This window comes from Pinus tabuliformis, chromosome 7 (genome assembly GCF_031772625.1).
Source record: "Pinus tabuliformis cultivar Carrire ecotype Pingquan chromosome 7, CPIR1, whole genome shotgun sequence".
Lineage (NCBI taxonomy): Eukaryota > Viridiplantae > Streptophyta > Pinopsida > Pinales > Pinaceae > Pinus > Pinus tabuliformis.
In genome coordinates this window covers 167,869,591-167,887,005 of record NC_142293.1, presented here as the reverse complement: position 1 = coordinate 167,887,005, position 17,415 = coordinate 167,869,591, and the positions used below count along the sequence as shown (strand labels likewise).

At 32.7% G+C, this 17,415-nt stretch overlaps 1 pseudogene; it reads right to left on the bottom strand.

Annotated features, from left to right (window-relative positions):
- Positions 1 to 3,380: 3,380 nt before the first annotated feature.
- LOC149246357 (putative receptor-like serine/threonine-protein kinase At4g34500) lies at positions 3,381 to 16,741 on the bottom strand (annotated as a pseudogene).
- Between the last annotated feature and the right edge of the window lie 674 nt (positions 16,742 to 17,415).

Here is a 17,415-nt window from a genome sequence, read left to right as displayed (position 1 = left end):
GATCAACGGTCCTTGTTGACCCCGCTGATCGATGTCACATTTCCATGTGGTCTTTGCCGATAGCCTCCCTTTGCAACTGCCGATTGCGATTTTCCAATTGGATCTAGGCCATTGATCGGCCAGATTCGACGGTTCCGATACAAAGTTGTTTTAAGCCTTCGATAACCCTGTTTTCACTGTTTTCTCCATGTTTTTGCCTCCCGATAGTGTAATCCGACTTTTTAACAAGTTCTTCTTTTTTGATTGTTTTAATTTTTTAGAGGATTTTGAAGACTTAGAGGGTTTTTGGATCCATTTGGATCAATACACAGGCTTACATTTATAAAATTAATTACATAGTTATGGATTATTCTACATCCATGATTTCCTCCATAAATCACTCAACTAAATCCCTAAAATATCTTATCCCTCTATTGAATCAACTAATTTCTATTCAAGGAGCTCATAATCCCTAACATATCTATACAACCCAACTCCTCTCATATTCTCAATTATAAGAGAGTATTTACAATAAACCACACACTCAGATTTTCCTCTTAAAATGTACATAATTTATAAAATAATTAAGAAAACATCACCCCCTAAATCAACCAAATAAGCAATGACATTTGAGCAGGATGCTCCTGCATCACAATCCAAAGCTCAACCAAACAAAAGAACCCCATCACACCATGGTTATCTAGAAATGGAAAGGTAAGGCTAAAACCATCGTCACACCTAGAAAACCCCATGTCAATGATAACAAGAGAACCAAACACATACATGCATGTACCATGCATTCTCAAACCAGCTAGGAAATCACACATGCAACCTGTTACCTGCAAGTATTCTTATTGAAGTTGTTTGATCCAAATTTACCTTGTTTGTCCTTTGCTTTCTTTCCTCAATGCTAAAGTTCTCCAAGAATGCTCTACGTGTGTAATAGTATGGGATACTAGAGAGAGCTCGAAGCTAAAAATGACAAAAGCTTAAACTGAAAAAAGTTGTGAACTAATCCTCATAAGCCTTTTTATCATTGAGACCTCTATTTTATTCAGTTTCCTCTGTTTTTCCTTCAATTTCCTCCTCAAGTAAACCTATAATCTTTCACCTCCCTTTTTTCATATTTTCCTTTATTTTCATAAATAAAATGTCAGTTAATGTCTTTTTGTCCTTTCAAATCCTTTGCCAATACCTTTGCTAATTTCCCTTAGTCATAATAAACCAAATAAACACCCACTAGGATGTTTTTCCCAACATTAAGCTTGAAATACGTGTCTCATGACCTTGGTCTTATTTTTCCTTTATTAACTTTATTACATGAACTTTTAACCCATAAATATTACAAAATATGAAAAAACATAATTTATCAAAAAACATTCAATAAAATTCCATATTTAATTACTTACCCAAGCTTTCATTCTTAACTAGCTACATGTGTTAATTTTCTTCAAATTCCTCACGCTTTCCTGCTTAACTAACTACATGTGTTAATTTTCTACTAAAAATATTCCAGATTTGAACATGTGTAATCTCGAGAACAAGTCCTATTTCCATCTATTACATTTTTATAAACCATTTTTAAATGATGGGCATAAAGAAAAACCCACAAGGTCGGATTATGTTCACTACATTTACAAAGAGGGCATGAATTCTCATCCTCACCACTAAATGTCACATAGGTACCTTAAAATTTTTACTCTTTATAATATCATTTAGTCAAAAGATTATTGAAGTCCGTGAAATTTAAATGTTGACCAATTCCAAATTCCACTCTTACCTCAAGTATATTTAAAGAATCCATTCTTATAAATTCTTACAATTGTGTTTCTTCACCCATATTATATTACAAAAAAAAAAAAAAAACTACAATTTTGTTACATAATCATACTAATAGATTAATCTATTTGTTCAACAGAATTCTAAATAATAGAAATGCAAAATTGTGCAATATTGATTATAGATTCTTATTTTAAATAATAGAAATGCAAAGTTGTGCAATATTAATTATAAATTCCTATTTTAAATGATATTGTCAATTGATATTTAGCTAATGGAAAGTATAAATGATTTTCCCCATATTCTATCCATATTCTCCCTATATAAAATGCACAGGTCTATCATCATTGCAAGATCATGGTTAGATGACATTATTAAAAGAAGAACGAACCAATTCTCAAATCAGAAAATACAATTTACAATATTTTCTATAACGATTATCAATAATATTAATATAAAAAACCTTCATTAAATTAATTCTACATTTCCATTTAATTGAAGAGTGTGTAAGTAATAAACAATAATTGTGTCTCTATACTATTATGTTTGGTGACTAATGACATAGAAATAATATACTATTATATATAAACAATATATGAATAATTATTAGAAAATATCAAATAAATAATATTAATGTGTTTATATAAATTGGCAGGCATATACTTAACACATTAAATTTCAATATTTTTTTATAGTATATGTTAAATATATATTGATAGATATACATTACACATTATTGAGCTATGGTCAAAATAATATTTTTAAAATTTAACCATAATTATTGGTTCGAAACGCAATTGCCAAAAAAACTTACATGATTTAAAAAAAAAAAGAGACTATTTCTAGAAAGATTTTACTTAATTAGTAGTATGTTGTTATATAGTAGTATGTTGTTATTATAAACATTAAGAACCTCCTAATTTTATATTAATAATAATTATTAAAGTAATATTCAATTTTGTTCATTATAAAAAAAAAAAAAAAAATTAATATTAAAAATTAAATATTAAAAATTATTAAAATAAAAATCAAGAGGCAGCCGACTTCTCAAGAAATTGAGAGCCGACCTTCCCCTCTTCTTTCCTCATCTCTATTTATACCATAATAAGCTGCTCTTCTTCTATAAGCTTCAAGTTGCCCTGATTTTGAAACGTTGGCAGAACAATTTTCTTACTGTGGAATCTCCGATGACTAAATCAAAAATATTGTACCACAGAGGTCTCAAATCCAGAATTACAAATCTATTAACCCAATACATTTCAATCATTATTATTCACATTAGGTAGATTTATATTTGCTGAATTGCTCGGTTCGCTAGACTTTTTTTTGGCTAAGTTGCTCGCTTTTGTGTTCTCAGTGCTCTGTTTGTTCTTGCTCTGCACTTATAAGTAAGTTCCCTTCACTCCTTAGGAAACAAACAACTATAATATGTATAAAAAATATTAATATAAATAATTCCAAAATTGAAAATTGATTCTGCGTGTAGATATAATCTGTATGGACATGATCCATTTTGATCTCATATATATAGCTTTTTTTGCCTCATTAAATAATTTTCTGTATCTACATTTTCACATAAATCCTCATCAACCCCGTCCTGTATTAATTTATGTTTCTGGGCATTAACCTGAAATCACAAGTATCATTAAACAATTTTCTGTATCTATATTTTCACATGAATCCTCATCAACCTCGTCCTGTATTAATTTCTGTTTCTGTACATTAATATGAAATCACAAGTATCATTAAACAATTTTTTTTTATCTATATTTTCACATGAATCCTCATCAACCTCGTCTTGTATTAATTTCTGTTTCTGGGCATTAATCTAAAATCACAAGTATCAGCAGAAATCAAAAGCGTTTCCAAGGGAACATTTAAACAATCCCGCAAGTTTTGTTTGCATGCTGAATTTTATAATTCCTTTATCCAAACTAAGACGCTGAAAACTAAAACATCACGATGACAATCAGGATTCATGACATCCTATCAGGAGCGGACCAGGTTTGTCGCAGCTAGGTAAGATAAAATAACCTTTTGATTGAATCAATTTTTAAATAAATCCAAAAATAATATGTAACATTATTGAATTTAAGCTTTTGTGATCCATATCAAGTTTAATGAGAAATATTTGGGCGGAAATCACATTGTAATATTTTTGTCGGCGCGTTTCGAACCAACGAGTGTGGTTTATCATCAGGGCAAGTTGAAGAACTAGATCATGGCTACACGTTAAATATGGATCTTTCAAAGGCTATATTTGACTAGGAAACAATATATTGAACCAAGCAATTTGATTGAGAAACGGCTAAATTTGACTCGTCAACTCGATTGGAGCGAGGGAGAGGAAAAGTTATTAATGTTATGATTTTTACCAACATTATGGTTATATTCATTCCCAACATTTGAATAAAAGTAAAGTTTGTATTAAAAATTAAGAAAATTAATAAATTAGTTGTCACAATTATAATTAAATAAATAAAACATGATGTTTGTTTGTTTTTTTTTTCACCAAAAATTGTAATCACTGAATCAAACATTAATCATTAATAACTTAAAAATAGCTAATATGGAATACTAATTAAATGAATATGTATATTATGAAATCAATAACATTACATCAATAATATAGTATGGAAAGATATATAAATATATACATTCCAAATTTGATATAAATATATAAATAAATAGTTAATAAGTTATCAAGATAGTTTCTTTTATTATTAATATCATAGACAGAAATTGTAAGAAATAACTCACAAGATCCTAACCTATTAATAGACCTATAAAAAACAAAATGAAATATATAATAAGGATATATATATATATATATATATATATATATATATATATGGAGTAGTAAATAAATATATATGTATGTTATGAAATAGCTATATATCAAAACCTAAAATCATTAATATAATATGGAATAATATGTAAATATATACTTTCGGAATTACATATATAAATAAATAGTTAATTAGTTATTATACAAATTAGTTTCTTGTAAGAATGAACTCACAGGAGATGAGATTTCTCTTTATCGAGGCTCTTTTCATCAGAGATCCTTAGTGCACAAGTAGCTAGTGTGTTGAGAACACCTAACTTTTGAGCAGGGAAATGATGGGAACTGGCATGAAGATACTGCTCAGTATGAGTGTTTTTTTTTTCTTGAAACACTTGGTGGGAGATCGAACCATCACCATTCCTTGAAATGAGAACATCGAGGAAGGGCAGGTGCCCATCAACTTCCTGCTCCATAGTGAACTTTATGGAGGAGGATTGATTATTGAGATGATTGAAGAAAAGATCCAACTCTTCTTGGCCATGGGACCAGATGACATTCGTGTCATCCACAAATCTCTTCCAAAGCTTGGGAAGGAGCCGGGCAGAGGCCAAAGCCTTGGATTCAAAATCTTCCATAAAAAGATTAGCAACAACCGGGGACAGGGGGGAGCCCATGGCAACACCACAAGTCTGTTCAAAGAACTCACCCTCAAAGCTGAAAAAAGTTGAAGTGAGACAGATCTCTACTAAACGAGCAGTATCAGGGTCTATGAGGTGGTTGATGACATCGATGGCCTCTTTTATAGGAATGCAAGTGTAAAGGGATACCACGTCAAAACTCACAAGCATGTCCCCAAGGTCAAGCTTTATGCCCTTAAGCTCTTTGATAAAAGACGAAGAGTCTTTGACAAAAGAATCTGTGAGGCCAACCAGGGGTCTAAGCTTTAAGGCAAAGAATTTTTCCAGAAGGTATGTAGGACCACCAATGGTATTGACAATGGGCCTCAGGGGGGCCCCCTCTTTGTGAATCTTTGGAAGCCCATAGATCCTTGGAGTAATGGGGCTATTCTCAATTAGCTTATGGCTAATGGAAGCCACAGAGTTACTAGACTTGATGGCAAGAGCCACTGCCCTTGAGATCTTTTTCAGGGGATTCTTGGAAAGCTTCTTGTAGCTTCCACTATTACAAAGATGATCCAACATATTATGTCGATAATCATCTTTGTCAAGGATGACGACAACCCCTCCTTTATCGACTTTCAGAACCACTATATCTTTACTGTGGTTTAAGGATTTGAGGGCCTCAAATTCATCCCTACTGATGTTGTTTCTAGGGGGCTTAGCTTTCCTCAGGACAACAATGCAATCTTTCCTTATAGTGTCCTTAATATTATCAGGTAAGCCCTTAATCCCAAACTCTATGTCGCATATAATGTCTTCTATCAGGATATTTTTAGGGGCTAGGGCAAAATTTAAACCCTTACCCAAAAGATTAAAGACTAAAGGGGGAAAGGGAAAACTAGAGAGATTGACAACTTCATTATAATGAGAGAAAGGTGAGAGATTATTATTATTACTACTATTATTATTATTGTGATTATATCTATTCCTAATAATACTATTATTATCACAATTATAATTAATGGTCCTACCATAATAAAGGTTATTATTAATATTTTTATTCTTGTTACCACAACTAATGAAGACAAGAATTGAAATGCAGATCTAGAATATATCAATGAGAATGAAGAGAAAACCAAGCTCAATAAAGGTGATGATAGAAATTTGGAAGTGAGCAAAGAGTGATTACACGCAACACAAATCACACACTTTCTATTATTGATCACACAATAAATTACATATATAGTTGTAGATCACCAACTTCCAGATAATAAGATCCGAAGAAGGTGGATCTATGACCCACAATGACTCAAAGACAACTCACACACATAGGAAAATAACTACTTCTAGAATAATTCCTTAGGACTCTCACTCACAACATGTAAATCACATGACACACATGGAAGCATTACTTCCAATGCCCTCACTTAATGCTTACATGTAACAAATATTGAAAACACACATTAGAACAACAATATGAATCTCTGTCACATTTATTTGATATAGTCATCACTAGCATTCACATCCACTCTGAAATCTCAGGGTTTATGCTCTTTTCTTCACCACACTTTCAAGCTTTCTACTTGATCCATTTAAGACATAACCACTTCCGACTATCATTGATGTAGTTTGCAGAATTGACACTTCTCAACCTCCCGAAGGACAATCTCGATGTTGAACCATTCTATGGAACTTCCACCATCTGTTGAATCCACGGCCCTTCACAGTATTCATCAGTTATCTAGGATACCAGTCTCGGTACAGAATGTCTTCAACAGACAATTATACAACTTGATCTTGTATAAAATAAACTGTATTGACGCTCATAGAGCTCGACTAGTCACGCCAACTTAAACTTATTAAGAACAACATGTAACTAATGCTCCAAGGAGATAACATGTCACATTAATCCATTCAAATAATTAACATATTCTTTATAGTTTTGCATCATATTGTTACACACCAAAATAATTTTACAAATAAAATAACAACCAAACACCAAAAAAGACGGAGACAAAATCAATGGTCATTTTTTATCGATATGTGAAAATATGATCAAATATAATAATAATGGCTTTTCACACCATTAAATATCAAAACCACACAATAACTCTAAATATTTGTGTTTTCCATCAGATTTGCGGGATCTCGATCTCTGGGATAGTGCTTGAATTAAGTCGGTTTATAAAAGTCCCCGACATATTTATCCGTGAATTAATCATCCAACAAGAAAATGACCTTCATTACTTCCTCTCCCTATGCCACTGTTGTATTCTACAAGTGGAATGTGCTTTTTTCATCTGATACATTGGTATGCCTTATCATTGTTCTGCCACACCAAGTTGAATAAGGAGTATCTCAATGAAGTGAAATTTATCACACCATATTCAAACTATTTACTGGTAGAATCACCATTGATTAATGAAGGAGTTTCTACACCATTGATTAATGAAGTAGTTTATGTCACCATATATTTTGGCTTAGATACTTGTAGTGCAATATCTCGATCTATTCCCATGTTCAGTGAAATTATGTTGTTGCAGAGATCGACAATAGAAATTCTTGAACGTTGTGCAAAAATAACCCTTTGCTCCTTCGCAAGCGGTGCCTCCATCACCGTTGCTCTTGGTTCTGGAAATATATGTGTACATGAAGGTCTACACATAGCTCCACGAATGTGACCTCCGTTTTATTGTTCCCGATGGCTATTAAAATACCCTGATGGCAACAACATACCCACAAAGCACAAAGGTGTAGTAGTCTGCATCAAATTCATTGTTCCCGATGGCTATTAAAATACCCTGATGGCAACAACATACCCACAAAGCACAAAGGTGCAGTAGTCTGCATCAAATATTGTATTGCTTTTGTTTCCGATCCTACTTCACGAATTGCACCCAAGCCAACAACAACACAAACAAAATGAGATCTGACGCAGAGATATCATCCCCACAATGAGACCCGCCTCCCCACGGCCACAAATAGTGCACATAATGCAAACATTTTTGAGATTATGCATGCCTTCTTCCTCGAAATCATCACCGGATCAACGTGTTTGATGCCCAACATAAACCCTCTTATGTTTACGGGCATATGTCGATTATATCCCTCTATGTCTTAATTTGCAACTCTCTTCCCCAGAACAACATCGTTGACCGACGTTGTTATACGTTATATCATGTTGACTGTGTTTCTCCATGGGAATCTCATTGCAACACCACTTCAATAAATCAAATTTACACATAGGGACACGAAATTCACACACTATAAACCATCTGTTACTTTACCTTACTCTATTTACAGGGGAATAAAACTGAAGGCTCTTTCCCATCTTCATGGTCTTCCCTTGAGCGAGTCAATTTAGTACCCACTATAATATCATGATAAAAATTTGAAATCGAGCAGAGAGCGATTACACACAACACAAATAATAAATTATCTATTATTGAGCACATAACAAATTACATATATAGTTTTAAATCCGCAACTTCTAGATCGTAAGATCCAAAGAAGGTGGATCTATGACTCACAATGACTCAAAGACAACTCACACACATGAAAATAAATACTTCTAGAATAATGTCACGGGAATCGCAACCACAACCTGTAAATCACATGACACACATGGAAGCATTACTTCCAATAGGTGAAAATATAGAATAGATAGATGAAAAATTGAATAGATAAATGTTGATTTTTCCATATATTTCATAAGTATGAATTATGAACTTTGGGAAATTAAAATGGAAGAGTTAGGTTCTTTAGCTCATTTATGATATTTTTCTCAAGAAGGTTTTGTAGATCCCCATGATAAGAGAAGAGATGCATTAGCATTATTTGTTATTATCTCAACAATGGATGACAACATTGTTTCTAGTATTTTATATGAATTTGTCAAGCAAGCAAAGAAAAAGTATTTTGGGTTACTCTAGAGATGAAGTACAACGCAAAGGAAAGAAACACCCTGCAATATATTAATACATTAAAAGGAGCTTTTGTGTCTGACGCAAAGCTACCGGAATAAATTATAGAGAAAGTTGCAGAAAAAGAGAACGAAGGAACAAAGTTAGATACACCAAGGCAAATTAATGAAGACAAATATGAAGAATGTGAAGCAGAGATTGAATTTAAATATGATGATGAACACCTTTCATATGAGATTTTGCAAAGATTTTGTTTCAAATGTTGCAGCAGAAAAAACTAATAGATAAATTGATCAATGGAGAATTAATTGAGGATGAGCAAGATGAAACTAAGTACAAATATTGTGATGCAGAAATAAATAAAGGATTTTTCATAAAGCATAATAATATAGTAGAGGAAGATAGAGATGAATAAAGGGGGGGACTCTAAGCATAAAGGAAAATGAAAGAAACTAAAATAATGATGATTTTATGAATCTCATGAATATTTACAAGTGTGCATATTCTGGTAGTAGTCGGGAAGAAGCAACAACATAAGAAGTAGGGGGGAACTCAGTTGTAATGTCATGGATGAGGTAGAAAGTGAAAAATCAATATAATTTTTATGTATTGGAGCCCTGAAGAAATTAAACATTATCATGGACTAATGTGGTAGTAGTCCAAGTTGAACAAGGGTTCGAAACTTTCAATCATGGAAGTGAACTTGCTGAAAAGGAGATGAATGAATTGGAATAATTATAGTTGTAGCAAGAAGCAATATCCAAATTTCATGATCTGGAGTAAGAAGAAGAAGAAACAAGTTGAAAACATCAAAGTTTGGAGAAACAAGTTCAAGAAGAAATTTCATCAATATATTGTAGCAAAGAAAGTAAAGATAAAATACCTTGTAATCTTGATTGAGACTTAGACTAGTGAGTGTGTTTTTAATGTTATTCATTCCAGAAAAACTAATTATTATGATACTGTTATGTATGGCAAATAATTCATTTCTCCATTAAGGGAAATGAATTTTCTAGATTTGTGTGAGTTACGAGGTGTTATTCTAGAAGTCATTGTTTTCAAATGTGTGTGAGTTGTAGTTGAATCATAGTCTTTATCATGCAAGTTGTCATGTCTATCCATTCTATTGATCCCATCATTATATAATGGGACACATTGGCATGTATTTGGTATGAGAAAGCATGAGTCCGATTTAATAAAAGAGTTTTGTTGATATTTTTATTTACCTATTTTAACTAAATATTAATGAATATTTTTATTTTTTTAAAGTATCAATACTTTTTAGTTCAGAGAGGAAATTCAATTGAAAGTCATGTATGAAGTATTATATAAACCATGAATTCAAAATTCAAATACCCCATAAATCAAGCCAAAAAAAATATTAATACTTTTTCAAAAGAAAAAATTAATACTTCTTTCAATGAAACAACTTCGCATTTTTATTATATATATTATTATATTCTCAATATGTATAAATCTTTTAATACTATACACCTTACTCCCATATTTATGATATATTGATTTCCTTTTCCACAATTTATTTAATTATTAGATGAAACTTTTATATATATATATTTATTTTAGTAAATTTTAAAATTTATTTATTTGACGTAAATATTTTTTATATAAATTCTCAAATTCATTTGAAACCCCTCTTTCTCTCGATTATAATTCCAAGTTCTTTTTCTCTAACAAATAGAGTTATTATAATATTATGTAGTGAGAAAGATTATAATTCCAAGTTCTTTTTCTCTAACAAATAGAGTTATTATAATATTATGTAGTTTTTTACATATTATAGTAATATATAAATAGCTATTTTAACTTTAGGTTTATTCTTTACCAAATAAGGTCATTATAATATTATGTATTTTTTACACAATTATAATAATATATAAATAGTTATTTTAATTTTGATTTGCTTTTAAGATGTATGAGGTACGTAAGGAAATAGGTTAACGGCCCAAGACCTAGAGGCATCTGGCAGGAGTGAAATACTGCTCCCTTACGGACCACCAGTGGGTTATTTCAGGTGGCGTGGTTTTCTTTGATAAAAATGATGCATCAAACTGACATTCACGGATAGCAGTCAGAGATGGCTGTCCTCACTGTTGGTTTGACAATTGGGTTTGATAGATTTTTCCACCTTTGAAAAAAATGATATATGACTTTTTAAAAACAATAATGTCTTGGAAATATTATAAATTTTTAAAAACTATATATATATATATATATATATATATATATATATATATATATATATATATATATATATATATTAAATAACTTTATTTACTTTTAAATAAAAATATTTATTTACTTATTTAAAAGTAAATAAAGTTACAATTTAAAAAAATATATATTTAAAAAAAATGTTTCCCACCTTCATCTTTAAATCTACCTTTATAAATCTGTTACAATCCAAGTCATTTTTAAATATGTTTACAATCTAATATAGAACTAAACACTCCTCACCTCCCATCACTCCTCAAACAACATGCAACGTAGACTCTTTGCTACACATGAGACTAGGGACCGGCTTGTGGAAATTTCCAGGATGATGATTACGGACATATCGGGACTCATGTCCTACTACTCTCCATCCTTGCTTCAAACCCTAAAGTTAGTGCTTAACTGCATATGAATTTTTTAAGCCCATACTCATTTAAAATAAAATAAAAATCATATATGATATTTTCTAAATAGGATCAAAACTATAAATCATATATTATAATTTTTAAATATTATAATTTTTAATTTTTAAATATAATTATTTTAAATTTATGGTTAAATGATATTTTAAAATTTATAATATTATTATTTTAGAAATAATATTTTATACACATTCAAATTTAGATTACCCTAATAATAGTCTAAAATTTATGAATTCATCATTTTCAAAACCTATCTCGCACATCTAAGTCAGAGTTAAATTTTATTTATATAGTTCACATTTCTAGTGTAAAAGGGAGGATAGAACGAACAAAACTGAGTGCAATTACACTTTCCATCTAATACAACTATCTTAATTATAATTTTACTTCGTTATTAACTAGCATTTGCACGAGATGTTGCAAAGGAAACCTGTAAGGGATAAATTGAGGAACAATCGCGACATGGGAATGTGAAAATCTAAATAAGATGTAGAGATGTAGCAGAAATGAAATTCTGAAGCTTTATGAATTGAAGTTGATTTAGGGTGCCTAAAGGTATATTTTTTTATTAATTATTGAATTAATATTGCATATAATCTTATAAAATTCAACCAACTTATAATTCAGGGCTCTGATATCTAAGTTTGACTTTGGGTCATTAACATGGTGATGCCTTGTCTCAACCACTAAACCACAAGCCAACAAACAAAAGACTGCAAAATGTTATGATCATTACTATAGTAAACCCAATGACTCTACACACAAGAATTTATTCTTTACTGGAAGAGCATATTGCTTACCCATATCCACAAAAAGAATGCAAGGTGGAAAGCATTCTGCAGAACAGAATCTTTGTTATTATAACTTGTAGCATTGTTCCAACCAACAAAACTATCTGCACATTTTGGAAGATCAAATGGCAATAAGTTTTGAAGAATTCAATCAGAAAACGTCCAAGATCATTGGCTCACATGATTAATGGTACCCTGTCCTATGAATCTAATATTTTTATGCACTTACAATTAAGGGAGCAAACAAGATCCAAAGAATGTATACCACAGGGACCAATAAACAATGTATTTGATAATCCTTGCTAGGCTCAGCAAAAACAACATTACCACTCCTTAAATCCTTCACAGTCAATGCAAATGTTGTACAATACAAGGTTCATGTTGTTGTCAATCAAGCAATAGTTTTGATCGAGAATGCCACCAAATTCCTTCAATCTCACACAATGATTAATGCACCAAACATAGGTGTACGAGCCGCAACGACTTATATCATTTTATTCATGTTGTCAAGTGAAAATCAATGTGATACAATTAAGTCACCTTTACGCAGAATCTCATTGCAATTTCTATAGAAGGTTGTTTGTCCTATCATTACTCATTCTAACTAAAATAACTTTAGTGCTCACTATTAACACCTGTACCACATTCTGTAAGTATGATGTAGTTTTGTAGAACAAATCTTCGACAATATCCTCAAGAAAGGATGCTGATTGGTGTTTGTCTTGGATAAGCTTAAATTGTGCATACAGAATTCACTCACACTAAGGGATAGTTGAAATCTTAGACATTGCCAACTCACAGAAGCTGCCTCAAATTTGTAAGTTCATATCTTTGTATTTGTTTGCAACAACTCTCTAGACTTACCCTTAGAATTATGCCAAGACTTTAACCTTAAAAATGTGCCAAGCATTCTCACAAATCTACCTTCCAAATGTCCTTAAGAGGATTCAAAATAAACCCATCGTTTGTGCCCTAGTGGGTGTCTCATTAGGGCATCATTGTTCAGCCTTAAATTCTTGGATTAGCTTGCTGTAAAACACAAGGTTCATGTTGTTGTCAATCAAGCAATAGTTTTGATCGAGAATGCCACCAGATTCCTTCAATCTCATACAATGATTAATGCACCAAACATAGGTGTACCATTTGCAACGACTTACATCATTTTAATGATGCTATCATGTCAAAATAAATGTGATACAATTAAGTCACCTTTAAGCATAATCTCATTACGATTTCTATACAAGGTTGTATGTCCTATCATTACTCATTCTAACTAAAATAACTTTAGTTCTTACTGTTAACACCTGGACCACAATCTGTAAGTATGATGTAGTTTCGTAGAACAAATCTTCCACAGTAGCCTCAATAAAGGATGCAGATTGGTGCTAGATTGTTTGACTTGGATAAGATTAAACCGTGCATACAAAATTCACTCATACCAAGGGATAATTGAAAGCTTAGACATTTCCCAACTCACAGAAGTTGCCTCAGATTTTTACTTTTGGATCTTTGTATTTGTTTGCAATAACTCTCATGACTTACCCTCAGAATTATGCCAAGACTTTAACCTTAAAAATGTGCCAAGCATTCTCACAAATCTACCTTCCAAATGTCCTTAAGAGGATTCAAAATAAACCCATTGTTTGTGCCCTAGTGGGTGTCTGGTTAGGGCATCATTGTTCAACCTTAAATTCTTGGATTAGCTTCAGGAATTAGGCTCCAAATGCTTGCTTCATCCACAGACCAGTCAATTACCTTTTACAAATATTTTGTTTGAGCATTGGAGCTCAATGTGCACAGATTTATGCCTTCAGTCACTGAGATGTTCTCTAACAAAGTTGGGGCTACTGAGTTTCTTACCTAGAACATATGAATGGTTGTCAAATCCAGTTAACAAGTTAATTTTCAGGGATTTATGTCTATGGAGGTTTGAACCTAGGTCTGATCATGACAATGGCCCATCTTAGTCACTATACTACAATGGAGATGACAATAATAAGCATTGGGAAATATAGTATTAATACAAGTAAACAGAGTATAGATATACTGTATACACCATTTAAATATCTGTGTATACATATATATCAGCTGGTTTATATATAAACAAACACTGTGACTGATAATTTGCTCATTTATATATAAACTTATACTGCCATTGATACTCTGCAGCAACATGGTTATTGTTTCAAAGAAAAAACATACATCACGAAAGGGGAATTCGTCTGCCTCCAGCATGTGTATGACATGGCCCATATTTGGCCTCTTGGCAGCATCTGGATCCACGCAACGCAGCGATACCAACAATGCTCATTTCAATGCCCTGGATGTGGGTTTAACCTCGAGCAATGGATCTACCACTTCCTCAGACCTTCGGCTCCCCACCATCATTTTCAGCCATTCTACCAAGTTTACCTGCAAATATTTATATTCAAAAAGATTCATTCCTCTTTCAGACCTTAAAGTTATGCCTCTGTTAATTTAAATGAAAGTAATGAAGAAATTCACCAAGGGATTGAAGACCTTAAAGATATGCCTCTGTTACATGAAAGTACTGAAGAAATTTAGCAATGGATTGAAGGGAACTATATATTCTAACCTCCCCAGTAGGTCTGCCATAATCAATAGGGCTTCTTCCTGAAATAATCTCCATGATAAGTACTCCAAAGTTGTAGACATCGCTTCTCTCATTCAACATTCTTGTGCTGGCATACTCCGGTGCAACGTAGTTGAATAGACAGGGCACCATAAAACACCATCAATCTAATAGCAAATATCTCGAATACCAAATATCATATTAAGTTCTCAATCCCATGGATCGGTAAGGTCTAATCACAAATAGAATTGAAACATTGCAAAAACACGATTCTTTTCTTCACTAAAGCTAATGGTTTTCTTTGGTTTCTAGGTCATTAATCCAACAAAATGCAAAAACATTCAATCAAAATGGAATCACAAAACACCATCAATAACTACTACAATATGACTATTAACAGATATCCCTAATACCCCCACAATATCTCAACAAGTTTAATTTTTTCCGAGTCCCATAGATTGGTATGCTCTAACCAAATAATAAAAGGAAAAATCTTGCATAAACTTGATTCTTTCCTACACCAAAGCTAATGATTCCTTGTGTTTGTAGGCTAGTAATCCAGCAAAATGACAAAAAAATTTGAGGTTCAGTACCAAAGACTGGGCCTTGACACCAGATATCATGATAGGGATCATGTATTTACCCAAATGGGCCATTACCCGGGTTGTGGCATCTCTTCTCAGATCCAAGGAGCTTGGCCAACCCAAAATCTGAAACCTTGGCATTCCATTGCTTATCCAGGAGAATGTTGCTAGATTTTATGTCTCTATGAACAAACTTGGGCTCCAACCCTTCATGTAAATATGCTAACCTACACACATCCATGATTCTAAATTAGTAACAACATCTATCTAGAATGCTTTCATTATGGGCCTTATGCATCAATCAAAGTTGACAAACTCATATGTTCACATTAAGTACCCTTTGGTAGTTCCAAGAATAATTTTCATCTAGATTTCCCGTGTCAGGGGACTAACAGGCCCTACATCTCCATGAAGCCACTGTTCCATCTTTCCATTATCAACAAACTCATACATCAACATCTTTGTTATCAATCATAAAAACCCATACGCTACATTATTAGATAATTTTACAAGCAATGGATTACCATGATTAATAGTATACCCAACAAATAGATGGATTCATCCAGATTTGACAAACCTGTCTGCACCCTCAACACAATACCCAAGCAAACGAACAAGATTTTTGTGCTTGACTCGCCCGATTTCCTCCACCTCTACTCTAAACTCCTTTTCAGCTTGTTCCTTGAGAAAAAACCAAGCAATGGCATTTCACAACAAAGACCAACTCAAAACAAAATATGAGATTCACAATAATGTAACAACATGATCCTTGCATGTTGTTAAGCAGATTTTTCATGGCTACAGGGTTACCATTAGGCAATAAACCACAATAGACAATGCCATAGCCACCTTCACCAATGACATTTTCATCTGAGAAACCATTAGTAGCGATCTCCAAGTCTCTGAGAATGTACTAATGACCCCAACCAAGGTGTGAAACTTTAGGCACAAATGTACTAGGCGATTTAGTTGACTTGGGGGTCTCTCCACTTGCAGTAGACCCCTTATCAGACGATACAAAACCATGCATGTCCCCTGCATTAATCCTCTCCCTCTCAACCACAACACCTATTTCATGGTGCCCTTCTTCAACCTTTTTTTGTGGCTTCTGACTATGTGGGTGCAACAGAGATTGCCTTTCAATCAACTTTACATTGATGTTTGAATCCACCTTAGAGCTTGTTCTCTCTCTGTATTAGAACTGAGTTTTGAAAGATGCCCATACCCAATCTGTAGCACAAATTTTTCCAAATCCCTATCGCTGGAATCATCCCTGGCAAACTAAGCACCACCCATGGGACTGTTGTTGTTGTGGCCACCCAGTGTATCAATCCTCACTTCTTGAATCAGTTAAGAGAAGCACTTGGAAGTAGTGCCAAACAAGGGCGAGGTTGACCTGCTGCGTAGCAAGGCCGCGAGGCTTATAATTTGTAACTAATTTAATACCAAACGAATCAATCGGATGGTTGATAGTATTTTAATCATCTAACACCTAAATCAAGGGCCCATGAATGTACATGTACTTTCAGAGGGGAGTTGATCTCAAAGAGGAACACCTTATGGCGTAATTATTATTGCACTCCTTTGTTGTTGTGAACAAGTGGATACTAATGCATTTCTATTTCTATTTCTAGTTTAAAATTATATATCATAATTATAATTTTACTTTGTTGTTAATTATTATTGCACTCCTTTCTTACCGTA